At 40.5% G+C, this 17,353-nt stretch overlaps 1 long non-coding RNA gene across 1 annotated transcript in view; it reads right to left on the reverse strand.

Annotated features, from left to right (window-relative positions):
• Positions 1 to 665: 665 nt before the first annotated feature.
• The window catches only part of LOC109494911, a 30,626-nt gene continuing 13,938 nt past the window's right edge, over positions 666 to 17,353 (reverse strand). The window contains exons 2-3 of the long non-coding RNA XR_002150050.2: positions 6,498 to 6,581; positions 666 to 939 (exon numbers count right to left, since the gene is read on the reverse strand). This is a non-coding gene — a long non-coding RNA (uncharacterized LOC109494911). The remainder of the gene's footprint in view (positions 940 to 6,497; positions 6,582 to 17,353) is intronic.

Consider the following 17,353-nt stretch of genomic DNA (forward strand, 5'->3'; position numbering starts at 1 on the left):
AATCCATGAGCATGGAATATCTTTCCATTTCTTTGTGTCATCTTTAATTTCTTTCATCATTGTTGTACAGTTTTCAGAGTTAATGTTATGGAGTTTTGAGAGTAAGACCACAGTGGTCAAGTTTCACTTCTCTCCTATCATATCAAGGATTCTTAGTATCCACATGACTTACGTCTATGGATGTTTGACTGTCATCCCCTGGCTGAGGTAGTGTTGGTCAAGTTTCTCTACTGTTAAATTACTCATGTTTCTCCCTTTTTCATATTTTTTTGGAACAAAGTCACTGTGCAGAGACCAAACTTGAGGAGTCTGGAGTTATGCCTCCCCCTTCTTAAGGGCAAAGTGTCTACATAATCATTTGGAACTCCACACAGGATGTATGTCTCTTTTCTCAATTACATTTATTTAATCACTTATTTAGACAAGTATAGACTCATAAATATTTATTCTCTATTTTGGTTTTAATACAGTACTACTTAATTTTGTTGTTTAAATTATACCAGCTTTGGCCATTGAAAAAGTTCTTTCAGCTGATATCTGTGCCTCTTTGACTCCCCCCACCCCAATCAATGTAAGCCCTTTAATTTTTTGAGTACTTTATTCCTTTTTTTTTAAAGTTTATTTATTTACTTTGAGAGAGAGATTGGGATGAGAGCTGGGAAAGGGCAGAGAGAAAGAGGGAGAGAGAGAGAATCCCAAGCAGGCTCCATGCTATAACTGCAGTGCCTGACATGGGGCTTGATCTCACAACCCGTGGGATCGTGACCTGAGCTGAAACCAAGAGTCTGATGAGTCTTTCTGATCCAGGCTCATCTTGCTTACTTCCTGCTGTGGCACTGAAGTCAGCAATTTCTTCTAGAAGCCCAGTTCACTAACCAAGATCTTGGTTCTAGCTGTGCACATTGCTATTGGGGTGTTGTTTCTTCTTGGTCTTCTCAGCTGAGAAAAAAAAAATTATAAGTATTATGTATGTATCTGTATACCAACTCCTGTATATATGCATCTATCTATCTATCTATATACACACACCCTCATGTATATACACACATGAATATTTCTGCCGTAACCATCTGTATCTATATCCAGCTAAACATGAGTTCATACTCCTATCTCCAGCTTTAATCCATTACATTAATCACTCTAGCCTCCTTACCTTGCTTATCTGTAAATTCCTGCTTAAACAGTGAGAAACCCAGCTCCCATCACCTGCCATCCATTTACTGAATTGTTTAGTTCCAGTATGCATGTCTAACTGCATCAGAATTATTAACCTGTAGCCCTTGGGGAAACAGCATTATCAACCTGAGTACAGTGCTTATGTGTGGTTCTTTTTGCCGTTAATCTTACAGACTCCACTTACTTCCAAAGTTACCGCTATCAGCACCTTCTCCCGCTGCCTGCTTCAGCGAGATTGTCTTACACATTTGTAATACAGTTGGAGTCTCTTGTCACAGTCTACATTTCTTTCTGGGGTTCCCCTGATTTCCTAAATGATTTTTTTATGTGCATGCATTAAGGTTTATCCTTTTGTGCTGTACAGTTCAATTATTCATTCACTCTTCATCATCTATTCATTCCCTAGTCATTCATTGTTTACAGCACTCCTATCACATGCTCAAAAATAAGTTGAATTAACTGACATTTAGAAAATGTCTCTACTGGCCTTTAAAGTAGAAGAGAAAGATTAGAATCTACAGAGAGGAATAGAATAAACTCTACCAGAGCGTAGCATGAAAAAATTCCTGCAGTAGAGAATTAAAGCTGGCTAGGAGTCTCCTGGCTGCCACGCTGATGAAAAGAAACATAGCAGGGTCCGAGGACAGACAGATCCTCTCCTGGTCCGGAACACTGAGTGGTAGCTGTGAGGGCCCACTTTACAGTGCTGTGATACAACATCTGGGCCTGGCATGCCTGCGGGGAGTTGTAAAGTCCGTATATATGGACTAGTGGACTAGGGTTCACTTTCGATCTACATGCAGACTCCCAGGTGGCAAGAGTTCAAATTCACCCTAAGGCCAGAGAAGCTTGCGTTTCAAATTCCTTCTGGTTGCTCCAGGGATCTCTCCCCTAGAAGCTCAGGAGAGCACGTGAGATTTGCTGCCACCACTGGTTAAGAGCCTTCATCATCACCATCATCAGGAGGAACATTTGAAGAGACATGTTACCCCTGTCTTTACAAAATGCTTGTACTTGTTCTTCCTCTTCGTATGTTCATGCCCACCTCCGAAGCCTTACCTGGTACCTGGTTATCCCCATCTTACAGATAAGTGCAAGGTCAGAGAGGGCTTGATTTCCTGGTGGCCCACAGTGAGGACAAGGTACTCAGCCCCAGGATCCAGCTTTCTCCTGACTCCCCAGAGTGTTTCTATTTCCATCACCCTTAATGACTTGGGGACAGAACCCCAAATAAAGGTCATCTGACCCTGAGACTGCATCCTCATTGTGATTCCTGTGAGAATCTATATTAGAGGGACTGAGATTTCATATATACGGACTTTACAACTCCCCACAGGCATGCCAGGCCCAGATGTTGTATCACAGCACTGTAAATGGTCCATGGCCTTCTTTGACAAAGAAAGCAGATGTTCCCTTTTGTCTTTCCGGGTCCTTCTTAGGTACCAATATTTTCTCATATCTCACATCATTTTTTTAAATACTCAGAAACAAAGAAGAATGAAAACTTGTGAACAGTCGGAGAAGGTTGTGTTCATTCCATTCCCATTCTGTTTGCACACACATATTCAGAGATTTTTCACTCTGATTTTACACACAGAGTTCAAATGTCAGTAATTACTTGATACCTAGGCTTACAGAATAGTCAAAACAGAAACTGGAAGAGAGGCAAGCAAGTATTAGAAGGATTAGGCATGAAGTATTTAAAATAGGAAACTGTCAGGGAATGCTTAGTTTGGGGGCGCAGTGTCTCTGGGCACTTCCATTTCCCCTGAGAGCACTGGTTCATTGAAGCACAGTGCTATAATCTGTGCTCAGAAAAATGTTTCCAAAATATTTTTTTAGGTACAAATATTTTAAGTGGTGACAATTTAAAAAAGGTTATTCAAAATGATTAAAATAAGTAAACATTTCTGTATTTAAACTAGGTAAGCCTTAAATCTGTGGAAATCAAGATTACCCAGTATTACGCGTAAACTCAATCAACATTTACTGTGTATAAACTGTGCAACAGGAATTGGGGATAGAGAAATAAATAATATTGATCCCTGTCTTCAGGAAGCTCAACATCTAATTTGAGAATCTGTCCCCAGGGGTCTGGATTGCTGATGTTTTGGGGCATAAAAGGCTGATGGTTAAACCTTTCCGCTCTATGAGTCTTGAGGACTCCTGGAGGTGAGAACCACTGAATCAAACACTTAAAATTTGAGAAGAAGCAACAAGGAAGGATGGAAAGAGGGGAAGAACCCTGTTACCTTACTGAATTTGGGCAGATGGAAAAAAAGTCTTATCCAAAAATTTCCACTCTGTGGATCCATATCAATTTAGCCAAATGCCGTAAGTAAAAGGGTAATTTTACAAATACCATCCCCTCCATGATTTGAAAGTTAGCAATGTAGGTGTTATTATCCCACTTTCATGGGGGTACAAAACTGAGGCCTCAAGAGTCGGACCATCCTACCCAAGCTTAGGCTAGGGTAGCCAGGCATGGTTAGGGCTGGATGCGAATCTAGGCCTGTCCCATTTGGTATGAAATCTCGGCCCTCTTCACTAGGCAACATCGCCTTCAGCCATAGGAGGTTGGACTGACGAGAGAAGTGTCTACAATGATGTGCTACGAAAAGAAAAAAAGAAAAGAAAATGCATCCTTAGGATTCCCTTCACAAGAGAGGCAAGTGCTAACTCCTCATTCATCCATGACTGAGTATCTAATCCATCCCCTTGTAACATGGCCACTCCATCAGTGAGGGTTATAGTGCATTCCAGTTGGGTGGTTTGAGAGTTTAATAAAAAGAATATTTACTAAAGACATAGTGCCATGTAGCAAACCCACAGGACATGTGTATAGTAGCCCAAGCTGAGTCAAGAAGCAAGGGGAGGGAAACAGTGACTGGGATCTGGAGAGGGAGACCTGAGAGCAGAAGGACTTCTAACAGGAGCTGTGCCCTTCCTTTTGAGAGGGATGAAGTCATCCATGGTACCCACAGGGAAGAAACCAGGGGAATAAATGATACCCTCTCAGTCTTTTTTTTTTTCTCCCTCCTTTCAATCTCCTGATGGATTCCCCATTGGCCCAATCCATCTGGAAGCTGGGAGGTGAGGGACCCCATGAAGCCAAGCACAGAGCGGAATGAAAAGGGGAAAGTACATCTGGGGAAGGAAATAATACACCCCCCACACCCCACCGATGCTTTCCAACATGGAATAAACTTAGCATCAAAAGATGTTTTTCCATTGGGATCAGAAGAAATCTCATGATCTGTGCTTGATTTGGGAGCATATATACTTATGGTCTTTTTTAGTACAGCTTTCCAGGAGCTAAGAGTAATTGATTGGAAGTGGCATAGAGGTTGGGATGCATTTGCCGTCTTCACCCTAATCCCAGCCTTAACTTGTCCCTTATTTTTCTTTGATTGGTTTGATCATTTTGATACCAGTAATGGCTTATAATTTTTTTGTGTGATTAGCTAGAAACCCAGCATAGGTAACACTTTATGGATTTAAAAAATCCAGGGAGGAGTGCCTGAGTGGTTCAGTTGGTTAAGTGTCCAACTCCTGATTTTGGCTCAGATTATGATTTTGGCTCAGGTCATGAGATCAAGCCTGGTATTGGGTTCCATGCTGTGCATGGAGCCTGCTGAAGATTCTCCCTCTCCCTCTTCCTCTGCCCTTCCCTGCCCCCCCCCCCCTTACTCTCTCACTCTCTGACTCTTTCAAAAAAAAAATCCAGGAGACAGTAATGTTGTTATGAAAGTAGCAATGGACTTGGTTTTAGAAATTTTCATATCTTACAAACTGGGTGACCTTGGGCAAGCCATGTGCCTTATCAGAGTCTCAGATCTTCTCAGGGAATGTCACCAAAAAAATGTGACTGTCACTTGACCCGTGAGCTAGACCTGGGCACTCAGAGGTCCCTCACCCCTTTCCTTGTCCTTGGAATGTGCCTTTTCTGTTCCCAGAGGCTGCTCCAAGGACATAGCCTTGAGATTGTGACATGGTATTGAAAACACTTGCATGGTATACGTGACTGAGGACATTGAAGGCCTCTTTATAAACTTTTAAGATTTGGCAGGTAAGGTGCAGGGATCCATTCATCTTGCTGCTGCCTAAGACAAGCTTGCATGGTAGTTCCCATTGCCTATTAAGTCCACCATCTACCAACTTGAAGCGTCCTCTTTCTTTGGCCTCTCCCTGTACTCCAATAGTGGGGGCTGGTTTCAGATTACACCTGGGAAGTTCTGGGAGGCTTACAAACCAACAGATCTCACTGGTGTGAAATAGGAATATGAAGTTATTTCTCAGGATGGTACAATTCTGAACAACAAAAATGTGGTTATATTACACACAAGAGGGATATGATTTTTCATATTACATTTTAGTGAGGCATTATAGTAGTTTAAAAAATCAACCTCTAGGTTGATAAAGACTTCAAACCTGGGCTTGGGAACTTCCTAGCTGGGTGACAATGAGCAAATTCCATAATGTTTCTAAACCTTAGTTTTCTAATTTATAAAACAGTACTAACCAGAGCACCCAGCTCACGGGCCATTCTTTACCTGTTCATAATAAACAGTAACAGTAACCATGGGTGTTAGTTATTACTGCCTCATCCTAGATGCAAAGGATGCCTTCAAAGCAATGGTCAAGTCCATAGTCCAGGTCATTCTTTAATGAAACAGCACTCACGGTGCCCTGGTATTCTTTAGGATGCATTATCTCGCTGGAGACAAACATCGACAGTTAACATCTACCACTCTTGAGACCATAGGTCATAAACAGAATTAAACTCCTGAGTGCTGCCTGCTTCTAGTGTTCCTCCTGGATTTTGTTTATCAAAGATACTTTTGCTTTAGTCTCGTGATTTTCCATATAAGCTGATTGAACTCACTCGCTTGGCAGTCAGATCGGCACATCTCCTGTTTCTGCTAATTTGCTAGTTGACCCTGTATAAACCACCTAATTTTCTAGGTCTCATCAAACTCGATAGATAGATAAGATATGTAGATAGATATATAGATAGATCGAATTTACACTAGTAAACCCACTCAATTTCCATTTCAAAAATTCTGTGATTCCATCAACCATTCTCTGAAAGTAAATTCACTTATTCCTGGAGTTCCTTTATCACTCTTCACACGTAGAAAGTGTTCAACAGACTCAAAAGAACACACAAATATCAAGCACCTACTATGTGCCTGACACCAGATACGTACTTAATAAAGTCTGGATGTTTTCTGAAACAAACAGTGTCTTCCATATCAATTTCCCAAACCAAGACTTTCATCTGTCTCCAACGCAGTAGAAGCAACTCACATGAATCTCACCTTTGTTAAATTCTGCAGTGGACATAAAGGCCCCGAAATTCCATATGGATGCACGTTGCTGAGCTTTGATTCATACTTAATTTCCTAAAATGAGAAGGGAGGATTAGTTGAATAAAGGGCTGTGGTATAAAGAGCAATACATATGTCTTCTTGGCTAATGTCTGCTCTTTTTCCAGTTATTAGAGTTAATGCCATCACAGGAAGGGAGCAGAGTTGTTTTTCCCCAGTAGAACAACAGGGGGAATGTACTGCAGATAAGAAACATTTCTGGAAACGGAAACAGAATAGCTGTATACATGACAGCTTGATCTGGGAAGCCTGACAATCTTCCCCCTTTCCTCATCTTTTAATTCTGATTACTGCCAGACTGAGATCTATCTATCAGTTCTCAATGCTTTTTGCAAGAAAGGTTTCATTGTGAAGGAGGGGGCTGGCCTTATTTTACCAGTAGAAGGCTATTATCTTGCAACAGCTGTTTATAGTTAACTGCAGCCCATACTTAAAGCCTGAACGCTGGAGCCTTATTTAGTGCCTGTGGATTTGCGGTGAACAGAGTCAGGCTTAACTCTTTGTTCTCCCTGGAGTTGATGGCTTCAGTGGAGATTCGAGATGGAGAGGGTCTTTAACAAAGAGGGTGGAAATAGATGGAGGGTTGCAGCTCACAAGTGGAGCAAACAGTTCCACGTAACGATGGTAAATATTGAGGTATTATGATCTCTTACGGATGTGCTGAGCACTTTGTAGGTATTATTTCAGTGAATTTTGACCAAAAGTGCTCTGATGTTGATATAGTTGTGCCCATTGCGCAGGTGAATAAATGGAGGCTCAGGCAATGAATGCTGGGATTCAAATCCACATGAATCCAGTTATAGAGCCAGAGTGCTTAATTCCTACGTTATATTGTATTAAGTCTCCCATTATTCCAGAGGTGTGAGCTGAAGATACTCAGTGCTTTGCACTGTGGTGCTGCACTATCTATTAGAGAAAGAAAGTTTCCACCCAGAGGACTCTCAGGCTGGCCAGAAAGGTGAGTGAATACAGGTGATGCACTGCAAACAAAGAAATTCAGTAAAAAGTACAGAGACTTTTCAGGGTGGAGAGAGTAGATGAGGACCCAGAGGAATTTAGGGAAGGGGCAGAGTTTACTATATAACAAAACAAAACAAAACAAAACAACAAAAAACCCCGCTAATTTCAAGAAGGAAACCCAGCTGCAAAAAAAAAAAAAAAAAAAAAAAAAAAGGAACAGTGCAGACAGGCTGATTTAACCAGAGGATTGTTGAGGGGGCCGAGGGATACAACCAGAACCCTGGAAGCATCTTGGCTGCCCAGCCAGGAACTTAGACTTGATTCTCCAGGATACGAGCAACGAGGTGGTCAGATGCACATTTCAGAAGGACCACTCCAGCTGCGGTAGGAAGATGTTTTGGAGGGAGTAAAGCAGAGGAGGTGAGAAGAGTTAGGATGTACTGTGATGATCCAGGAAGAGGAGAATGGTGCCAGGACAGTGGAAATGGGCAGCGGGAACTGGATCAAACAGATGCATCGCAGGTACAAATAAAATGGTGTTCAGCCTCCTTGCCTCACTCAAGACTAAAAAGAGGTTAAATTTTCCAGCAGGAAGTTGGAAGGAACATTGCTCCAACCACTAACTCAACCCCAAATGACATACATTCCTGAGGGTTACAATGCTAATCAGTGGCATTTGGCGGTGGTGGGTGAGACCATGCCAACAACACACACACACACACACACACACACACACACACACACACACACACACACAGAGTTTCATTTTCTCAGCACGTCTGGAATTTTTGTTCTTTGTTTGACTCCAACATCTTTCCAGATGACAAAGAAAACCAAAGATCTCTCGGTCCATTGTTAAGCACAAAGAGAGGCGAAGTCGGGGGTTGTGGGGGAAAAGTTGGCGGACTCCGAATTTTTATTCTCTGCGAGGAGGTTCGCAACAATTCACAGTGGGAGAGAGAGTGGCTTGCCAGAGGGCTCCATGTGACTGGGCTAAACTAGAAGAATATGTCAAGTTCAAGATGAAAAGACAGCCCTTGCAGTTGAAAAAGGAGCTGGGAGCTAATGGAGCTGGGGAAGGGGGCCTTTACAAAGGAAAGTGCTTATTTGCAAACTTGCTTCTCTCTAGCAAATGCTCCCAGGACCTCTGGCAAAAGGAATTCCTGGACACAGGCCTTCCCGTTGAGCCGTTAGTGATCTGCGGTTAATTACCTCTCGCCAGGCTCCCCTTCTGCAGCCAGTCCGTGGGGTGGCTGCAGAGGTTTGGGGTGGAGGTTTTGCCCTTTTAATTCCAATATTCAACAAAGTTAAACTCCTACAACTGCAGAGCTAGAAGAAACCTTACTTCTTCTGCTCTAAGTTCCTAATTTTTATAGTGGCAGGAGTCCTGGGTCAGACAAAGCAGGGAGAAAGGCAAAGCCAGCATGGGAGGCCTGGGGGTCTGTGGGTGGTCCATGAGCAAGGTGGGGCCCTCATGCTGGGAGGGTGTTCTAGGAGATCCTGACTGTCACTCAGCAAGAAGATCTGCCTTCATTATAGGAAGTGGAGCGTTCCCATCATTTAGGGCCCAGATTTGCTTACACTGGCCAGATGGGCTAAGGCCACTTCTACTACTGCCCTTTTATGCTCCCATTCTTTTACAGCAAAATAAAACCAGTCTTTCCTGAGAAGAAAGTGCATTAGATTAGTCAGGACTCTGCAAAGATAGATAAATAGGTAAGTGGAGATTTATTTTGAGGAATTAGCTGATGGGATCGTAGGCGCTGGCAAACCTGAAACAGAGCAGGCTCAAGGGCTGGAGGTTCAGGTCAGAGTTGATGTTGTGGTCTCGAGGAGAATTCTTTCATCATCAGGAAACCTCTCTTTGGTCTTCAGGTCTTCAACTGATTGGATGGGGCCCACTTACATTAGGGATGGTGATTTGCTTTATGCGAACCCCACTGATTTAAATGTTACGCTTTAAAAGCATACCTGGGGCACCTGGGGGCTTAGGTTCAGCATCAATCCAACTCTTGATCTCTTTCTCACAGTTTCGTGAATTCAAGCGCCACATTGGGCTCTGTGTGGACAGCTCAGAGCCCGCCTGGGATTCTCTCTCTCCTCTCTGTCTCTGTCCCTCCCCTGCTCATACGTACTTCCCTCTCTCAAAGTAAAGAAATAAACATTAAAAAATATAAAAAAACAAAACAAAACCATATATTTGTGTTTGACAAAACAACTGAGGACCACAGCCTCACTAAGTTGACCCATAAAATTAACCATCACAGAAGGAATTCCAACAGTGTCCAAAATGTGTCAGTAGTCTCTATTGGGAGATCCTGGGGATGAAGCCCTGTCTAGGGATTTTCATCCTTCCTCCCCTGACAAGAGTTTAACACATGCCATTTTAGATCTACCAGCACCCCCACCCATCTCTTCATCCCTAATCGTAGCATTTCCTCATTCCAAAAGTAAACGTAAATCATAAGATGAGCAAAGCCAGGACTCTGCTTCTAGATCATAGATCTCATAACTGGCATGAGCCCTTGGCAGGGGTCTCTTGAGGAATCTAGAAACCCTAAGGTTATTTGGTGCCTTTTATCTCCATGATTTACTCATTCCATAACTGGAAACCTTTTATCTCCCACTCCCATTCACCCATTGTATGCAGCCTTCCCCACCCCTCCCCTGTAGTGGCCATCAGTTTGTTCTCTGTATTTATGGGTCTGTTTCTGCTTTTTGTTTGTTTATTCATTTGTTTTTTAGATTCCACGTATAAGTGAAATCATATGGCATTTGTCTTTGGCTTATTTCATGTAGCATAATACCTTCTGGGTCCATCCATGTTGTTGCAAATGGCAAGATCTCATCCTTTTTATGGCTAACACTCCATTGTATATATACATCATCACATCTTCTTTATTCATTTATCAGTGGACACTTGGGTTGCTTCCATATCTTGACTGGTATGGTCTTCCATATCTTGACTTGACTGGTAAATGCCCAGTACTGGAATTACTGGGTCATATGGTATTTCTATTTCTAATTTTTCGAGGAAACCAACATTCTGTTTTCCATAGTGGCTACACCAGTTTGCATTCCCACCAAAAGTGCATGAGTGTTCCTTTTTCTCCACATCTTCATTAACGCCTGTTATTTCACGCCTTTTTAATTTTAGCCACTTTGATGGGTGTAACCTGATAACTCATTGTGATTTAGATTTAGGATTCCCTGATGATTAGTAATGTTGAGCATCTTTTCATATGTGTTGCACATCTACATGTCTTTTGTTGGGGGGGAAAATGTCTGTTCAGATCCTCTGCCCATTTTTAAATTAGATTGTTTGGAGTTTTTGGTGTTGAGTTGTATAAGTTCTTTACATATTTTGGATATTAATCCCTTGTTGAATATATCATTTATGACTATTTCTTCCATTCATCAGAATGCCTTTCATTTTGTTGATGGTTTCTTTTACTATGAAAAAGCTTTATATTTTCATGTAGTTCCATAGTTTGTTTTTGCTTTCATTTCCCTTGCCTGGAGAGACGAATCTGGAAAAAATGTTGCTGAGGTCAGTGTCAAATAAGTTATTGCCTGTGTTTTCTTCTAGGAGTTTTATGATTTCATGTTTCACATTTAGGTCCTTAACCCATTTTGAATTTATTTTTGTGTATGCTGTAAGAAAGTGGTCTGGTTTTCCCAGCACCACTTATTGAAGAGACTGTCTTTTCCCCATTGTATATTCTTGCCTCCGTTGTCATAGATTAATTGACCATATAAACATGGTTTTATTTCTGCTGTCTACTCTATGTGTCTGTTTTTGTACCAGTACCATACTATTTTGATTACCACAGCTTTGTAGTGTATCTTGAAATTTGGGATTGTGAAACCTCCAGATTTGTTGTTCTTTCTCAAGATTACTTTTGCTTTTTGGGCTCTTTTGTAGTTCAATACAAATTTTAGTATTATTTTGTTCTAGGTCTCTGAAAAATGCTGTTGGAATTTTCATCAAGATTGCATTGACTATGTAGAATGCTTTTGGGTAGTGTGGACATTTTAACAATATTTTTCCAATTCATGAGAATGGACTACCTTTCTATTTGTTTGTGTCATCTTCAATTTCTTTCAACAATTGTTTATAGTTTTCAGAGTACAGGTCTTTCACCTCCTAGGTTAAGTGTATTCCTAGATATTTTATTCTTTTTGGTGCAATTGTAAGTGGGACTGTTTTCTTAATTTGTCTTTCTGCTAATTTTTATTAGTGTATGGAAATTCAACAAATTTCTGTGTATTAATTTTGTATCCTGAAACTTTACTGAATTCATTTATTACTTCTAATCGTTTTGGGTGGAGTCGTTAGGGTTTTCTATATATAGTGTCATGTTATCTGCAAATAATAATAGTTTTAATTCTTCCTTATCAATTTGGATGCCTTTTATTTCTTTTTCTTGTCTGATTGTTGTGGCTACAACTTCCAGTACCATGTTGAATAAAAGCAGTGAGAGTGGACATTCTTGTCTTATTCCAGATCGTAATGGAAAAGTTCTCACTTTTTCACCATTGAGTAAGATGCTAGCTGTGGGTTTTCCATATATAGTCTTTATTGTGTTGAGGTATGTTGTTTCTAAACCCACTTAGTAGAGAATTTTTATTATGAATGTATGTTGAATTTTGCATCTATTCTGCATCTATTTGAGATGTTCATATAGTTTTTATTCTTTTTTGATGTGGTGTATCACATTGATGGATTTGTGAATATTGAACCACCCTTGTTCCCCAGGATAAATCCCACTTGATTGTGGTGAGTGATCCTTTTAATGTATCATTACATTTGGTTTGCTTGTATTTGCTGAGGTATTTTGCATCTGTGCTCAGCAGGGAAATTGACCATAGTTTTCCTTTTTTTGTAGTGTCCTTGTTTGGTTTTGCTGTCAAAGTAATGCTGGTCTTGTAGAATGTATTTGGAAACTTTTCTTCCTCCTCTATTTTTTGGAATAGTATGAGGAGAATAGGTGTAAACTCTTCTTTGAATTTTTGGCAGAATTCACTTGTGAAGCCATCTGGTCCTGACTTTTGTTTGTTGGGAGTTTCTTTTTAATGAACTTAACATTTTTCTTGAGGTTTTTTGCTCTTTATATTCTTTATTCTTTAAAAAAACACAAGAGACAACACAAGGGGAGAAAAGGTCTGGGAGACACAAATTTAAAATAAAAATCAAAAAGTTAGAGCTAAAATATTACTCTCTTATTCTAAAAAAAAATGTATCACTGTCTCATATTGTTTCTTTATACTGCTTTTGGCCTGAAGGTCAGTTTATGTACAAGGAGGGGAAACCGACTCCTTAGATTGGGAATAAAGATTTATACTGGGGTTTTCCAGACTTTAAGTGAACATATTCTGAGAAGCCCCACTATTTTTCTCTCTGCATAAGAAGGGGTCATATTTATAAATACAGGTGGAAAGTCGTGGTATAGGTCTTTGATTTAGGTAAGGGGTATATCATAAGAAGCTCCTTTAAAAAGTCATTCATGAATGCCTCAGTAGCACCAATTAACCCCCACATAATCCAGTAAAACATAGCTAAAAACTTGGAGTGGTACAACTCAATCTTTAATAAGAATCACTAATTATTATATTATGATAAATAAAAACAAGACCACCTGAAGTTTTGGGGGTGCCTGGGCAGCTCAGTTGGTGAAGCGTCTGACTTTGGCTCAGGTCATGATCTCACAGTTTGTGTGTTCAAGCCCTGCATCAGGCTCTGTGTTGACAGCGTGGAGCCTGCTTCAGATTCTTTGTCTCCCTTTCTCTCTGCCCCTCTCCCACTCATACTCTGTCTTTTTCTCTCTCAAAAATAAATAAACATTAACAAAAAGCAAAGACCACTTGAAGTTTTGGGTGCTCGTAGGCAGGTTAAGGACCTTTGCAGGTTGAAAGGGTCATATGATTATCCTGGTGTCACAGTAAATTTTTATGCACAGGCCTCACAGGAATGACATACTGTAGACCTATGAGGCCTTAAAAGTATGACCAAATTCTAACTTTCCTTAGCCAATGCCAAAAACATGAGACTTTTCAGATGCCTTCTGATAGGCGTGACTGGCCAAGGCCCTCAAGTCTGTGCTTCTCCCTTTGTAGCACTCCTTGCCATCATGGTGAATAAATTGCTGGGTCGGTTGTTTATTTGATGGTCTTTCTCCTCTGCTGGATGGTGAATTCTGTAAGGGCAAGGATCTGAGCCTAGTGTAATGATTGACATAACTCTGGGTAAACTATAGCTTGAGGAACACTCATCAAATGAATAAATATATTGACCAACTAACCAGTAGCCAAAGTACTACATTCTTCAAGTGTGATTAAGCAGGTATTTTTATTCACATGGTCCTATCTACTTCCAGTTACCATAGACACAAAACTTTAGTTTTCCCTCTCTTTTTCCTTTCTTCTCTTGAGGTATAGACATGTATAACTCCATACTTTCAGGGATATTTAGAGGCTACCACATATTTGAGGCTGCCCCCATTTTCTGCTACACCACTCCCCATGGATTAATTCTTGGAAAACCAATATCAGTGTGTCAGTGTTTGCCAACTACCCATCTTTTATCTTCCTCTCCTACAAGTTACTTCAAAGCTTGAAGAAAATCTGGTGTGTTTGTTACTTCCACATTGGCTTTTGGTTTTTCAAAATGAAGATGTCTGGGAGCATATATCAATTAAAGACGTTACTCAAGGCACTCTTTAATTTTATCTACATCTTTTAATTTGTTCTTATTCCTAGCCACTTTCCACCATGCCCTGAGTGCCCCAGCCCACCACAGCATAGGGATGCATATAGAGAAATGGTAACTAGGTATCAGGTCATGAGGAAGGTACTGAGAATACATGGAGAACCAGACAGACATGGTCTCAGCCCTCATGAATTTACACTTGTTAAAAGACAGACTGAGGCATATTAGAAATTTCAAGAGTTTATTTGAGCAAAAACCATTTCAAATCAGGCAGCCTCAAACTAGAAGAGTTTAGGAGCCCTGTGCTGACAGGAGTCAGGGCAAAGACTTATACAGAGAAAGTACAGAAGCAAAGAAAGGAAATTATGTCATTGGCCACACCGTAAAGCCTAGTTGGCTGTTTGTGATTGGTTGTCCTTAGCATTTCAATTTTGTAAGTTTGAGGCATTTACAGGCTTAAATTTTGGTTTGCTTACTTAGTCCTCCATGGATTAGGGACTCGTCAGTTTCATGGCCTCATCGTTTAATTAATTTAACACACTGGATTGGGGAACGTAGGCATTAAGCAAGTATGCTGAGAATAATGCAAGTTAACAAAGAGGATTTAAGAAGTGTGATGAGAGCATAAATCTAAGAATTTAACTGAGTCTCGTGTGTCAGGACAGGCCAACTTGAGAACGTGACATTTAAGAGGAGAATTGAAGGAATGGGTAGGATTTAATCAGGGACCAGAACTGGGCTGGGGACTCTGTTACAGGCAGAAGAAAGAGTGGTTAACAAGACCCAGTTTTGAGAAAGAATATGCTGTGTTCAAGAAAATGAAAGAAGCCAGAACACTGGCAGGAGAGGGAGAGTTCTTCTACTACAACATACATATAATTTGGTGTCCCTCTATCTTCCTCACTCTTGCATTCCCTTCATCTGGAATGTTATCCCCCTTCTCAACCTTGTGCATACTTGGTTCAATATTAATGTTCTAAAAGTTTGCCGAATATCTCCCCTGATGGAATCACTTCTTCCCTGACAACTCTGTATTCAAACTTCTTCCATGGTGCTCATTTATTCACGATTCTGCCATGTCACTATATCCTCCTCTACCTGGTGGTGGCCTCTATACACCTTATTCCTGGGACTTACACTGTGGCCAGTGCAGAGAGAAACTCAGTGCCTTTCCCAAAATGAATTATATTGTTTGATTCAGCCACATTCAGCGGAGAGAATACTCCCCCCCCAGAAAGCATCTAGTTCATGGTTCCACCTAATACTGAAACACTTTCTTCAGCATTTCTAACTGACAACAGGCTTTCTTGCTAATTATTGCTTCAAGAAAGCCCACAGAGGGCAATGAATATAAGCTTCTGAGTTTGGAAATATCTATAAAAGAACAGATTGGGAGAAAGGTTTGATTTGGGTAAGAAGATTAATACTCTGAGCTTAAAAATCATTAAGGAGATGTGAGGGAGGAGTGAACTTTGAATAAACAAAGCCATATCTAATGAAACATTTCTTTGATATTAAAGGCAACTTAGGAGCCAAGGGACTAACACTGGGTTTATAAACATCATAGAGTCATGGATATTGTGAGCAGGAAAACCTGTCACAGTAAGATGTGGCCATGAAAATCAGGTCAGCACCAGAAGGTCTGAGAATATTCTAAGTGTTTCTGAGTGGAGGACTCAGGATCATTGAACTCCCTGCTTGGTCCTCAGACCCAGCTTGTATCTCTTCAGCTGTCCTGGTCTCTGAGGCCTTGTGTTCTTCTTTCAGTAGGTAGCCTACCCCCACAGTCCCTTCCGCACTTGTTTTTCTTTGGGCTTATAGTCCCTAGCATGTGACAAGTGCACAGAGGCATGTGTGGCATCATTATGATAACAATAAAAACAACAACAGCAACAACAATAATGATGCTGTAATATACGAAAACTCTCTTCACCTCTGTGAGCTGCCCTTTTTCCCTTTCTGAAATGCAGATCATAACATTCATCCTTAAGTCTGAGGGCATCATCAGGAAGGGGCTTAAACTGTAGTGAGTACACATAAAGTCACTGGAAGTAAAAGGAAGCATCATGTCATGATAGGAAAGCATCCGTTTTTACATAGATCAATTTGGCAGACTTCCCTTCATGTATATTCATTCATATATTCAATCATGTGTTCCTTCATCAGCAAATGTTTATTCCATGACTTAGAAATTCTGTCAATAATATACCATATTTGCTACTTACCACTAAACATACTATCTAGAGTTGGCAAGATGAGAAACTTTGATTGCAAGTCAAAGCATATAGTCTTTTGATTTAGAGCTTGTATTTGAAATTGCAGTTTATTTGCTATTTCATGTGACCTTGCATGAAGGAATTTTCTTTTTCCATTTGGCTGTCCTGGGGCATCTTGTCGTATCTCAGTGTCTTCAACTCAGAAATGCAACTGTCTATTTTTTTTTTTTTAACATTGCCTCCTGGAGCCACCCAGTGGGAATTTTAACTTTGACAAATAGTTTATATTTTATCTTAGACCATCCCAAATATACCTTCTAAATTGTTGGTATTACATCCACAAATATTTGTGGAATGTGGTAAGAAACAATCAGAAATGTGGTTTTATTTATATGGACACCATACTGGACCTTAAGCGTGTAATCCTAAACAAGGATGGCCCAGCACCTGCCCTCCTCGGGCTTAAACTCTGTAAGGGAAGACAAATGTTGTGCAAAAAAACACAGTAAAATCTGATGAGTGTTAAAGTAGGGAAAGAATAGAGGAACATGTAGACAAATGGCAGAGACCTAACTCAGTGTAGGGGTTAATGACATTTAATAAATATTTATGAGTGTGTAATCTTAAGTAATTCAAAGGCACAAGTAGGGTTAGGCTAGGAGATAGTAGGGACAGAGAACTATGCTCTAGTTAGCACAAGTTGGTATTTTAAGTCTGGCAATGAAAGGATAGCGGTGAATACCGGATACTAGGGTTCAAATCCTACCTCTGTAACTTACTATGTGACTCTGAGTAGGTTACACAACCTTACTATGCCTCAGTTTCCTTATTGTAAAGTGTAAAAATGCAATGCTCAATCTTGTGGCATTGTTTTGATACTCAAATTGATATATAAAAAGCTC

This window comes from Felis catus, chromosome E2 (genome assembly GCF_018350175.1).
Source record: "Felis catus isolate Fca126 chromosome E2, F.catus_Fca126_mat1.0, whole genome shotgun sequence".
NCBI classification, from domain to species: Eukaryota; Metazoa; Chordata; class Mammalia; order Carnivora; family Felidae; genus Felis; species Felis catus.